The 13,679-nt window shown below is 41.8% G+C and overlaps 1 protein-coding gene across 3 annotated transcripts in view; it reads right to left on the bottom strand.

Moving 5' to 3' along the window:
- The window catches only part of foxp4 (forkhead box P4), a 90,139-nt gene extending 82,849 nt beyond the window's left edge, over positions 1-7,290 (bottom strand). For all 3 annotated transcript variants that reach the window (XM_041033642.1, XM_041033641.1, XM_041033643.1), the window contains exon 1: positions 6,752-7,290. The gene's annotated coding sequence lies outside the window, so the exon portion shown is untranslated. The remainder of the gene's footprint in view (positions 1-6,751) is intronic.
- Positions 7,291-13,679: the final 6,389 nt, after the last annotated feature.

Raw genomic sequence — 13,679 nt, forward strand, 5'->3', positions numbered from 1 at the left:
ACCCAGGCAGCCTATTGTGATTTGGTTTAACACTGGTTAACAGCTCGTCCTGTCAGGGGATGAATCATCCCACGGCGCCTCACATGCTAATAGCTTAAGTAGGCATCCCATGTCCCCCGGAACTAATACCACAAATACTAATACCATAAAAGAGCTGTGCACGCCAACGCTCCTGCCTCACTTTCGCCTGCGTTAGCCAACATCCCGATACTTTACGGATTAGAAAACATAATGAGATGCATTTAAATGGTTATTACCTCCCCAACCCTGGATGGCAAGGAACAGGGACAAGGGCGAGGGGGGGGGGGGGGGGGGGGGGAGGTATGCTGGTTGAAGTAATTCAAATATTCTGATGCAAATCAAAAACTAAAAAAAAGAAAAGTCAAAATAAAGCTGTGAAATGATAAAGACAAATTAGAGATAAACTAAAACTGAAATGAGCAAAGAAATCTGAGGTGTTGTGACTGGTCTCGGTTTACGTCAGGAACTCAGACTGATTTGAATTCAGTCAGGTTGCTGTTGAGTTTATGGACCTGGAAGTGAATCCCTGCGCGCTCCTCCTCTTCTCAGCGTTTTATCAGAGCGTTCACTCGTCTGCTCGGCAGATTTTTTTTTACCGCCGCAGCCCCACGGACAAACGAGCGCTCAAGAGCCGTGTTAACGCTTCTCTGCAGTCAGATGGTTTATGAAATGTGCAAAACGTCTGCGTGCGTCCGTGTGTGTGTGTGTATCCGTAACGTTCCGAGTCTCTCGCGCTTCGCAGCTGTCACCTACCCTTCACAGCCATCCTTTCAATACACATTAAAGCAGTGCTGCAAGAAAGTTTAGTCACATTGTTGTTCTGAGCGAAGCTTTCCACTGATCTGCTCCCTCGGTTCCCCGCTCGATTGACGGCTGCCCTGTCAGTTTGTCGCAGCACTTTAGAAAACACCAACGGCTCTCTGATGAAGTGCTTACAAAAGGTCATAGGGTGGAGGCGATGGAGAGGAGGGGAGCCGACTACTGAGAGAGGGAGGCAGGGGAAAAGGAAAGGGAGACAGGACAGAGTGAAGGAAAATCCATAACACAAATACAGCTGTCAGAAGCAATGCAGAGTTAGCAGGGGACACAATGACCGATGAGAGCTTTTTCATGAAGACGCTCTGCTTGAACACAACAGGCGTCCTCTCAGTGACAACACTCGACACTGCTCGGGTATTTTCCTGCTTCCACTGACCATCTCATTGCGCTCTACCTGGCTGCGCCACTGGCCTCACCATCCTCTGTGACTCTGTCTCTGAACTGCATCGCTCCAACTGCTCACGATCTGCTCTCATTCCCCCCAGACTCCACAGCCACAGCCCTTCTCCTTCTCCTTCAAGCTCCAGCTCTCTGCTCCAGCCATGGCCTCAGGTGCCAAGCGCACTCTGGAGAGGCTGATCTAATGCTTCCTCAGCTATAATGACCCACGCCTAAAACCCTTGCGCTGTCGTTTCCCTTGCTTCATACAGTCTTTCACTCATATGTTCTATCTTTTTCTCTCTTGCTTCCCTTCTCCTTCCCCCTCCACCCACCCCACCCCCCTTGCCCATAGGAAACAGTCTCTTCCGCTCTGAGCTGTTGGGTCACTCCTTCTCACATCCATCAGCTGTTAATGGGCCGGTGCTCTATGGAGCTGGAGAAACATCTCCGAGCCGGGCCTGCCTCCCAGTCACCTCTCGCACACATAGAAAAACTCATCTGAAATGCACAGACATGTTAATGACCACAGGCTAAACCACTGTGTCAGGCAAAATGACTACCTTATCAATCAGAGGGAGAAAAGTGTGTACATTTTAGAGAGGGGACTGTGGGAAGGGCCTGCTGCTCTCACCGCATCTGCAATGACAGGTAATTCAAAAGGCACGAAAGGTAAAAGGCAGCAAAAGACAACAACTGCCTTTTCTCACAGGTGGTCACCTTCGCACTAAAGACCGCTAAAGGCATCTGCCCGCTTTCCTCCTCTGCTGTCCTGCAACCTCTCTGTACGACACCGCCTTCTGACCCATCATAAAAACACATCTCATCTTTGAAAAATGTGTGGGATTTATTTTATGCACACACACACACACACAGACAGACATACGCACACACACACAGTCGCGCAAGTATTCAGCCCTCAACTTTGCCTAAATAACCGGTTCAATTAGAACCACATGTATAATCAGGCCTCAGTCTAAAGCAGTGTGGCGGTAGTCTCACTGTGCAGTCAATCACTTCAATACACAACCGGAACATTCCCCCATTTGCTGGCTGACCATGTACAATAACACCTTCATTTAATCCATTCATTTGTCAATTATACTTCATTAATATTTTTTTGAAGAGGTAACAAGCAGTAATTTCTATGGTAATGATCCTCAGTGATTACATATGGAGATGTGTAGGTTTTCTATTTCAGTCATTTTATATCACTGAGGAAAAGGAACCATTTTATTGCATGAAAAAATAAAATGAATCAATATTTCATTTTAACACACAATTACACTGCTGTACTTCTCTACAACCTGTAGAACAGCTTATCCTATAATGTTTCCACATTTAAAAGGCCAACACACATGTTCAGTTCAAATGCGCACACCCTGCAACAACGGCAGCTTCAGGACCAACACTTGAAATGATTCCATTTAAAAACATGCTTTCGCTCCCTGCACAGAAACATTTTCTTTTTTTTTTTTTTTTTTTTGCTTTTCTCAAACCCCATCTAAAGGATATTGAAAATTTAACCATTTCAGCTTTTAAGCAGGTAATGCACTAAGTGCTGCAGTAGAAGTAAACCTGTGAGTATCTATCACGGGTCAAACCCTACATGTATAGCAGTGTCGTATACGGGTGCTCTTCAACATCACTTTGGAGCCAAAAGCCCACTCAGACTTGTGGGTTTGGGATAGCAGGAGGGCTTTAATGAAGAGAGAGCGAGAGATGCAGAGAGACGGACAGGCGAGCCATGAAAGCTACCGACGCACAGGACATTTAAAACTTCAAATACTGTCCATTTTCACTCAAGCAGGACAGGTGAATTGAGAAAAAAGCACTCTCGCATACACACGTTCCCGCTCTCGGATATATACACTCTTCCACACATACATTCACATGCGCTCATGCTGGAGGTAAGGACTCTCTGAGTGAGTTTATGGACTAACACAATCATGTTGGTGGCTTTTAATCCTGCTGAAGGGGTTTTAAAGCACATGAGATTCATAGCCATTATTGCCAGTCTCTAGACGGTCTCACACAAGGCTCCAGTCACACCCCGGCACACAGTCACACACACAGGACCGAGCTGAAAATCATCATTTAAGTAATGTGTCAGTAAGCACAGGAGAAACAATTGTCTGGTGGAGAACAGTCTGAAACCGATAAAAATCATCAGTACATGAGCGACAAACAATGAAGGAAAACAGGACGTGGAAAAGACACAGCTGTCGAGAGCATAGAGAGGAAAAAAAAAAAAAAAAGGAAACAAGGAAAAGTGTTGAAGCAAGTCAGATGAAAAAAGGTGGCAATGCTGAGGCAAACACACAGACACGGACACACAATAGCCGACAGAGAGCAGAGAGAGTCAATCTGTCTCTGACACCTCTGGCTTCCTGCACACGTACACTCTTTTCCCCCAAATAACTACTTCTGCCTCTCAAATACTCTTTTGTTTCATTGTCTCCCATTATATTTTCATGAAAAGGCTGTCACTGATGTGATAGCCTATCAGCAAGCAAATCACCACACAGACATGATAACTTCACAGTGATTTTATACTGTTGGTAAATGTTGCAACGTTTGAATAGAAGTAGAAATAAAAAAGATCCTTTTCTGTGACTCTGAACAGTGTCTCGCTCTTCTCCCTGTGAGTTTCTCTTTGAGGTTTTGAAAGTGATAATCACTGTGGCCATTTTAAATAAACATTTACAAATAATTGTTATTTTAGTGCTGTCCATATTGTGGGGAAATTGTACCGACAACTCTTAATATTGTTCTTTAAACTAAGAGATATCAGCTGCTGAGACTTTAGTGCATCAAAGAGAAAATGAGCATCTGAAAGAACAGGCAGCAGTAAAAATACGAATTATTAAAAAGAAAATCAACATCACAAATTATTGATTTTTTTATATGTATTATTAGGATTTTTTTTTGCCTATTTAGAATAAGACATGTACAGAGAAAAGACTGATCTGAGGTTTACAGCCAGCACACACTCCTGTAATTATTTCAGCACTATTTAAAATGGTAAAAGTGTGTTGATATGCAGGTAAAACACCTTCAGCCTCTTATGTGTCTGCTAAAATGAACAAATGTTAAAATGCTATTCCAATTCTGATTCTTTAAATAAACCAACATAAGGATGTGTGAAACTCACTGTGCATCAAAAACATTAACACATTTTTTTTTTTTAAATGAAGGCTACAACTTAATGTGGAATTCATCTAGGTGAAATAAACTTTTTTTTTTTTTTTAAATCTAATTCAGCTCCGAGCCGCCACAAAATACCTGCTTTCCGGTCTGACACCAGAAATGTGACAAGGTCATAAAACGTGATGAAGAGCTTTTTCATTCCCGCTGGATCTTCTATTAAAGTGCAATTAAAAGTGTGTCATCGCGTCGCGGAAATGCCACCACAGAGGACGGAGAAGGAGGGGTGGCGGGGTTTGGGGGGCTGGGGAGGTGGGGTGCACACAACAGGAGAGGGAGAGAGAGAGAGGACACAGTAAATAAAATTAATTATGCCAAATGCCCCGGCACCCATCAATCACGGGGCAATAACGCCCGTGTCAGGGTGTGCACCCATACGGCCCTGTATGCTTTTCTCTCAATGACAGACAACTAACAGCAATTAATTGTCATTTCATCTCTCCCTCCTTTTTTTTTTTTTTTTTTTTTTTTTTTTGTGGGTCTGCAGACATCACGCGGGACCTGAGTCCATCTGACACGCGGGGATGTTTTTGGCTGATGTCTGACATTTGATGATGAGAGTTTTACTAAAAGAACAACAGCAACAGCTACTTCTTCTTTTTTCTTTCTATTTTTTTTTTTAAAACACATACAGTGATGCTGCAGTGTTCAATGCTGTGTGTTACACACAGTTACACGAAGAGAAGGCGAATTAAAACTGTTAATCTCATTACGATATGTTATTTTAAATATATACAGATCCGATAGGAAGTTTTTTTTTTCTTAAACTCTAAGAAAAAGATTTTCCTCAGTGGTGTAGGCCTACTTTCAGTCGGGTTATGACTCCAAAAAGAAGGAAAAACATGGGTCATGCAGAGGTTCTGCTACAGACTTCAACCCCCTCAATTTCTAAATTTATAATACTTCAGTCAGCTCTAAATATGTGGACATAAATTTCATATTTTATCATAAAATGGATAACCGGTATATTTATTTTTTGTGCAACCAGTGTAATTTAAGAATGATAAAAACAAACTTAAGATGTGTTACAATGCTCTTATTAATAAATGTCTGCAGTTTGGATTAGATCTGTTTAATATTCACGTTCTAAGCGGAATTAAAACTTTTACTGTGAAAGAACAACTTTGCTCAGTGTGTGGCTGTGAAGTCGTCCAGCTACATATTACTGTTATTTATTTAATCTGCTCAGATCATATGGAAAATACAACAGGCACAGCTAAACTCAGTGAGCTCACACACCGCGGTTGCGATTTCAAAAGTCAAAAAGCGTTTGAAAAGAAAGTATTGTCCTCTGACCTATTGACTATCTCCACAAGCAAGCTTTGTTTTTTTTTCTTTCTTTTTAACTTCTCTTTCTTAAGCCAAGGAGTCTGATATCTTCAGAGAAGGCTGTGATGCTCCTTTTATAATTTTGAACGCCATTGTTTAAATTGTCAGAAACAAAAATTCAACTGTTCAAAAAGCGCAACAACAACAGCGTTTGACGGCTGAGGGTTAAACAGGTATAAAGCGGTGACAAAGCACTCAAACGATTCTCAGGCGGGTGTGTTAAATTATCACCACATAACCTGTGCCGGTGTTTATTATCAAATCCCTTAACGAGAATTATTATTAACAGGGGACGCAGCGTTAAAGTTTGTTGCCTCCATTCAAATCCACTCCCGACATCTTAGTTAGTCCAAACCTGTGAGGAAAACTTTTTTTTTTTTTTTTTTTTTTTTTGGTTGTTGTCTCATGAGCGAAGACTTCGGACAATGACACTTTCTGTAAGCACCGGCCCTCTGAGTCCAAGAAACTGTGCTTTGATAGATTACAAGAGTTCAAAGAAATTTGCCAAATCCCACTGAAATAAACGGCGATTAAAAAGAAAGCGTTTTTTTTTTCGACTCTGTACATATTCGGCGTGTTAAAGTGGCGAAGAGAGAAACTTATTCCGCCGTCGATTCTCTTTCTATTGGAAAAAAAAAGAAATGGAAGAGATGAAAACAGCTACTTCAAAGACGATTTTTAAAAAGCGTGGCTGACAAGTTTCGCGTTCAACACACCAGAAAAGACTCAAAGTTAAAATGAAACACGGAGGGAGGGAAGACTGAGAGAGGAAAACTGTGCGCTCGGCCGCGTAAGACTCTATAATACCCTATTATATTATTATTAGGCTGACTTGGAGGAGTTTCACAAACAATGTGCGATGAAAAGTTGAAGCTCGATGTTTCTGAGAAGTGAGGTGTGTAGCAGAGAGTTTCAATGGAAGCACAGAGTGAGGAAAAGAGTGAGGAAGGTAATAAAAAAAAGCGGGGTAGAAGGAAAGTGTAGATAATGCATCAACCTGTTCTCTTGTTTTCTGAAGAAGTCAACTTTCACGCCAGTGGTTGGACCATGTGGACAGCCCCGCTTCTGCTCCTCAAACCCCCGGCGCGTCCACTCTCTCGCGGCGACAAAGGGGGGGACACAAACCGCCGGGACGAAAAAAATAAAAAAATAAAAAAATAAAAAATGGAAAGAAACAGAGAGGAGAGAGAGAGAAAGACAGAGAAATCTAGGATCTAAGACCGCAGGACCATTACTTTGGACGACAAAGCGTGCTCGTTAGTCCTTTCCTTTTTCCCTTTTGTGTGCGTCCTCTCTCCTTGGAGTGGCCCCTCTGGAGTGAAGTCAGAACAATACTGCCGCTAAAACTCTGGCACTGTGCGCAAGTTGCCGCGGAGAAAGCGCGCAGCTTCTCGTCTTGTTTTGTTGCGTCTGCTTCCCCCGCTATCTCTTCAAGAGGCTTATTCAGCGCGTATAACCTCTCCACCGGTCCTCACTTTTTGGCATCCCGTCTGTTGCTTGCTCGTTCGCTGGAAATCAGGGTTGAATCAGCAGGGCTGTGAGTGTGTGTACGAGTGTGGAGTGTGTGTGTGTGTGTTGCGGGGGGACAGTGTGCTGCGCTACCGTAATGCCTCTAAAGCAGGTGCGCGTTTTCATCGCTGCCCTATCCTCGCAAAGCCCTGGCGCACAATAGGAAAACAGCAGCAGACGAGAGGTATCTCTCTCTCTCGCTCTCTCTCTCTCTCCCAGTGTGTGTGTGTGTGTGTGTGTGTGTGTGTGTGTGTGTGTGTGTGTGTGTGTGTGTGTGTGTGTGTGTGTGTGTGTGTGTGTGTGTGTGAGGGGAAGGCACTGATCTTTTGACCTCTCTTTGCATCCCGGCTGAGTTGTGCTATTGTGGAGGCAGAGAGGAACAGATGTTAGCCTGCACAGAGTTTGAGCTCAGAAACAGCCAGAAACAAAGCACCATCACCCAAACAGAACCAGTCTACTATGAAACTGTTGGCTTCTCCACACTTCGCTGATACTTTCAGACTTATCAGTAAATTAATACATTAAATAACAGGCCATTAAATAATGACCTCCATTCTCTCAGCAGGACAAAGTTTTCAAGTAGTCTAACCATCAAAATAAAGGACTTAATTTCACAAACAACAGGCTACTTTTTTAATGTTATTGACCTTATTGTGACATAACTTGAAATTTTGAATACTGCATGGTCTGGATTGGTTTATGCCAGAAAGATTTTCGTCAAGCTAAGAAATGCTGTTCCACAAATAAATAAAAAAAAAATAAAGTATAAAATCAGTTTAAGTGGGTTCACTCTTATTACACACTTACCTTGCAAATAGATAGTTATATTGTGATTGGATAAATTTTACTGTCTGCCTCACTCACTATGTCCTTTATGTATTTTGGAAGCTTGACAACTCCTTTTGCAGAGTTATTACCACCTTTTTTTCTCGTCCTCGTGAGCACATTCATTTACTAATTGATAGCATAATCAGCGTTGAGATTACTGTCTCTGATGAAATTTGGAAGTTACATCATACCTGTCGCCGCTAAAAAAAAAAAAAAAAAAAAAGTGAAGGGGAAAAAAAAGAGTCCCATAACTCATAAGAAGATCTTGGAATAATTTTGCTTTGACCATTAAATGGGATTCTGCCCTCCTGCCTTTTTCACTATCGAAGCTTTTACCATTGGAAAATGATGGCAGTCCATCACAGCACCACCCAACAATGGGCCACGACTGCAGTAAATCACAACACATTCATTAGCACGATCAATAGCACTAAAAAAAATCTGTGCGTCCCTGTGTGTGCGTGTGTGCAAATATTTGGGTGTGTGTTTGTGTGTGTCAGTGTATACGAGCACCCATATATTTTTTTTTTAGTCTGACAAATTTTTGCCAGGAATACTTTGTTATATGTCTCCAGTAAATCTCCTGAGAAGTGACAGGTGCTAATGTGAGCAACTGGATGGTGATGAATGATGCTTTTCTAAGAGGCTGTTATCACGAAGGCACACGTTCAAGTTTGATCTGCAAAAATTTGACAGTATTATTAAAAGAAAGTTCATAACTGAAACCCCAGCAGGTGTGTTTATGGTTACTTTAATATCTTTACAAAAACAAGCAACCTGCATCCTATAACTGAAGGTCTGTGAGAAGCACAATAGAGAGCAGGGACTGAATCATCCTTGTGCCTGTTGTTGTGTAACTGTTGGCATTTTGACTAAAGATATCAATCACCCCCGCCTGTTTGCAGAACCATGATTTGTTTGTTGTTGTTTGTCTGTTTTGGCTCGCGGTTGCATAAAAATCACAAGATTAAACAGCGCGCAGGAAACTTAGCAGGACTCTGTGTTCTGCACGGCCTGAATAAAGCTGAGCCGGGCCAGACTGAAGCAGGCCAAGTATGAAACCGGATTAAAATAGAGCTGGCCTGGACATCTTAAGTTAACACCCTCATTCTTGTTCTTACCAAAAGGAGGAAAAATGCTGTTTGGCCCCTCTCACCCATCTCCTATTCCCATTTAGGAACCCTTCTCTCCCTGTTAATCAGGGGGAATAATTATCAAAGTGGACAGGTAATTAAATTAAAACATAAGTGGCTACATGAGCTGGGTTGGCTGTACTACAAGGTTTTCCCTGGCTTAATTAAAGAGAAATATGGGAGCGCTCACCCACAGTGTCACAGAGCTGGTAAAAATGAGGAAAAAAGCTCCTGCCACCAACTTGAATAACTCAATCTGATCCGTTCGACACAGGATTTCGGACTGATTAAAACAGAGGTGATTCTGCCCTGTGTGTATGCGTGGGGGAGAAGAAAAAAAAAAACAGTCTTCTTCTTCACTGCTCATTCCTGACCAAATCAGTTTCACAGACTGTGTTGTTTGTTTGCGTATGAGAGCAAAAGCATATGTGTGGCGGCGAGAGTGAGGCGAGGGAGTGCAGAATGTGTGGTAGATGCATTAAAAAGCTGCGAGCTTTAGCAGCCATCTGGGAATAATGTCGTAAAATAAAGCTACAATAAAATAAAACTTACTGCTGCTGATGTTTACAAACAACCCCCACAAAATCCCCACAATGCCTTGAGAGTCAAACCCAAGGAGAGGCCTCAAACACACACACACACACACACACACACGCACGCACACACACATACAGACACACAAACACACATATATATACAAATAAACAGACCCAGAGCAGGAATCCAGTGCACAGACCAAATTATCCAAACATTCACAAACATGCTTATATGTGCCCACACCCACTTTGGTACACATGTGTGTGTGTATGTTTACAAACAAAGACAAAGTGGGAAGGCTGTATACACACGCTCACGTAAACAACCACACACACACACACATACACACACAAACATACCACTGCCGCCTCTGTGGTTATGCAAAGACAACAGCAGACTGTGGCTCAAAAACACCACTGCTATCTCCGGGCTGGGTGCATTACTATAATAAATGACGGAGCGCGTCCACGCAAAGCTTCTTTTCATCTCCTGTAGCGCAGTACCTGTGAACTGTACGTGTGTGCATGCGTGTGAGTGAGTGTGCGTCTGTGAGACCCCGTTGCAGACAGTGGTATCTGCATTAGTCTCTGAACTTACACTGATTGCTGGGAGGATCACAGCCAATCACCACCTGCTTTCTATTAGCCACTCATAAACATGTTTACTGTCACAGCTGCTCCGCCGCACACAACCGCACACACACACTGAAGTGAACAGAGAGAGAAAGACATGCTAAGAAAATGTGTTTATCACTACTCTCTCCTTGTCTTGGCCTTTAGTTGGAAGGGAATAATTAAGGAGTCCCAGCCAAGGCAGTGGTGTATGTGTTAACAAGCTGTTTTAACACACTCTCACACACTTCTTCCCATATGCAGGGACAGCACGAGAGAGTGAGAGAAGATCTCATTCTATGCCTCAGGGGCTCATTTCATTTTAAAGCACTTGTGACCCCGCAGTCGAGGCCAGGAACGAGTCTCCAGCCAGGTTACGTGTGTAAATCTGACAGGTGTGCGCTCACGTCGGAGACGCTACAAAAACAAAACAAAACAAAAAAAAAAGTTACGAAAAAAAAAGAGTTAAGGCTGTCCATGAAAAGTTGAGGAACTAAATCAGAGAAACATCTTCAAAAGGTGAAAACTTCTCTTTTGAAAGAAAATTGTCGAAGTAAAAAAAAAAAAAAAAAAAAAAAAGACTTTCTTTACTTAAGAAAGGGAAGAAATGTCTTCATGGATGAAGGATTAACTGACGATGTAGCCGTTAAATCAGAGATGGAGAAGGATTTTGGTTGTAATGCAGATCAACTTATTTGAACTTTCTTAAGAAAGTGAATATTGCTACTTTGCCATTTTGTGTTTTAAGCACCAGACTGGACTCACGCCACTGCAGTAAAACAGTTATCAAACACCAGATTTTCCTGAAACAGCCTACAAGTTGGAGTTTGGGGGATACACAGCAAAACAGATGCAGATCGCCTGCACATGTGCGTCAAAGAGACATGGAAATTTCTGTCTGCAAATTTCTGTTTGTTTTTCTTATGATGTGGCAATAAAGTAATATGATTTGACCACATCTGGGGCAGTGACACACAGAAATGCACACACACACACACACACCTATGTATTCCCACGTGTACTTCATCACACAGCACATTACACACTGACATGTGGAGGAGGAAAGGGAAGAGAGGAAACTGTTGACTACTGTTAGTTTGTGTTGCATCTTATATTCCTTATTTACTCAAGTACTGTACTTCAGTGCAAATGTGAAATACTCATACTTTCCATTTTTATGGCACTATGTTTTTACTCCACCACATTTCAGAGGGAAATATTATACTTTTTACTCTACTAAATTTATCTGACAGCTACAGCTACTGGTTACTTTAAGTAGTTCAGTCATGTGGACTATTTTTATGCATTTCTTTCACTTGATAATGTAACATTTTGCTCATACACACTTTTAACTCAAGTTATTTTGAGTGCAGGATTTTTACCTGAATGCAGTATTTTTTTATAATGCTTTTGCTTAAGGATCTGAGTACATCCATCCATACTGCTTATGTATCATTATTTGCCACTGATTGTTAATATCATGTGCGTCCTTCTCAGTTTTGAATATCATATGTTCATTGTTGTGTCTAACACTGGGCCAAAACAAGCCATCGGTGCTGGGTACAGTTGGTTCAGTGTCGACCCAGTAATTGTTTGTGTTCAGTGTTTTAGTGGCCTCCATGATGCAGGTTGAAGAACACCCAAGTCGGACATGACAGAACTGTGCCAGTCTTCATGTGCGTCTGTCTGTTTAGGTGTAACTTAATAGAAGGCTCTGAGGAAATAACCCTGAAATTCTGACTCTTCATCTGATCATGTGCAGGACATACAAACAGGCAAAAAGGCGCACACACACACATTTGCAGAGCTTTCCAGTGCCTCCCTCAGTGCGATCTTGTATCAAAGCAAACAAATGACATGCTGTCTTCTCCTCTCTCCCCCCACTGTCTTTTTTGATGTGTGGTTGTGTAAAATGACACGCCGTATCTCTCCAGCTGACATTATCACTCGCCGGCGCTCTCACATCTTCCGGCCGCACGCCTTTCCCACAGGACTCCCTACAGCAGGGGTCTTTGTCTCCGAAAGCATTGCGCACACACACACACACAGACAGACATGCACACACATTCACTCACAGAAAGATGTGGAAAAGCCTATATGATTTTACCTCTGCATTGTGTGCTGTCAGTGACTGGTCCAAGGAATGAGAGAGAGGATCGGATGGAGGGATGGAGAGGAATGATACGATAGGACTGGCTTTCTTTAGCCATCTTTTTGGTGTGTGTGTGTGTGTGTTTTCTGAAGATATGATGTGTGGTGCTTCTCTACCGTAGTAGAAGATTTTTTTTTTTTTAATGCAGCAGAGAGAGATGTAACCCAGAGAGCTCTGTCACATTAGTGCGGCCATCAGTGTTAAGCTGACATATGTAACAGCCCCGATACAATAACCAGCTCAAGACTCTATCATGTATGTGGCAATAGGTTGACACAGATGGCAGGGAGAAGTATTTGTTTTACAGGAACAAAGTAAAAAATAGGGAGCATTTATTAAAAAAAACAAAAAAACAAACGAAAAATGGCGGTAAAAATCATTGCATTTTTGTAGAATTTATGTGGTTAATTCATGAATATGTGAAGGAAATGAACTAACAAAGGTACTCAAAATTTAAAAACATCAAAGTGCAAAGAATAAAACAATGATAATATAAATAATGATAAGTACCACCAGGTCATAGAAGCTACAACAACCACCTAAATCTCCACTCGGGTGCAGAACTCCTTTCCCTTTGACATACTTCAAAGAAATGACAACCAAACACATGCTTTTGACATTGAAAATACATAGATTTCTTTTCGTTTTCTTTCTTTCTTTTTTTTTAAAATAAGCCACCTTTTCCCCATAATCTTTCAAGAATGCATCACAGTTTTTTTTTTTTGTCCTCTTTGTGTCATCGAAAGCTCTCTTCAAAAAAACGACAAGTTCATTCATTTGAGCTCAATAAAATAAAACCGTTTATCGTATTTGAAGTTTTCACAACCTTGGAGGCTTCACATCATTGAATGCAATATGTTTTTTTTTTTTCCCATATAAGTTTTGATCTAGAATTCACTATAACTGGTTATTAACATCTGCAGGGTCTGTTTGTGTATGTGAACTACGGTTATGAAAGGCTCAATGATTTCTTTTGACCTACACATCTTGGTTCTCCACATTATTCATCTTCTCTTCTTTAACTCCTCTCGCCAGCTTCAAGAAAACACACAGAAACAAGAAGCAACATCAGTGGTTTCACTGACGCAGACGTAGAGGGGGACTGTTTATGACTCTAACTCTAACTTTTTTTGTCAGTATACCCTGACTGTAAAA

Source organism: Toxotes jaculatrix, chromosome 3, assembly GCF_017976425.1.
Source record: "Toxotes jaculatrix isolate fToxJac2 chromosome 3, fToxJac2.pri, whole genome shotgun sequence".
Taxonomy (NCBI): Eukaryota; Metazoa; Chordata; class Actinopteri; family Toxotidae; genus Toxotes; species Toxotes jaculatrix.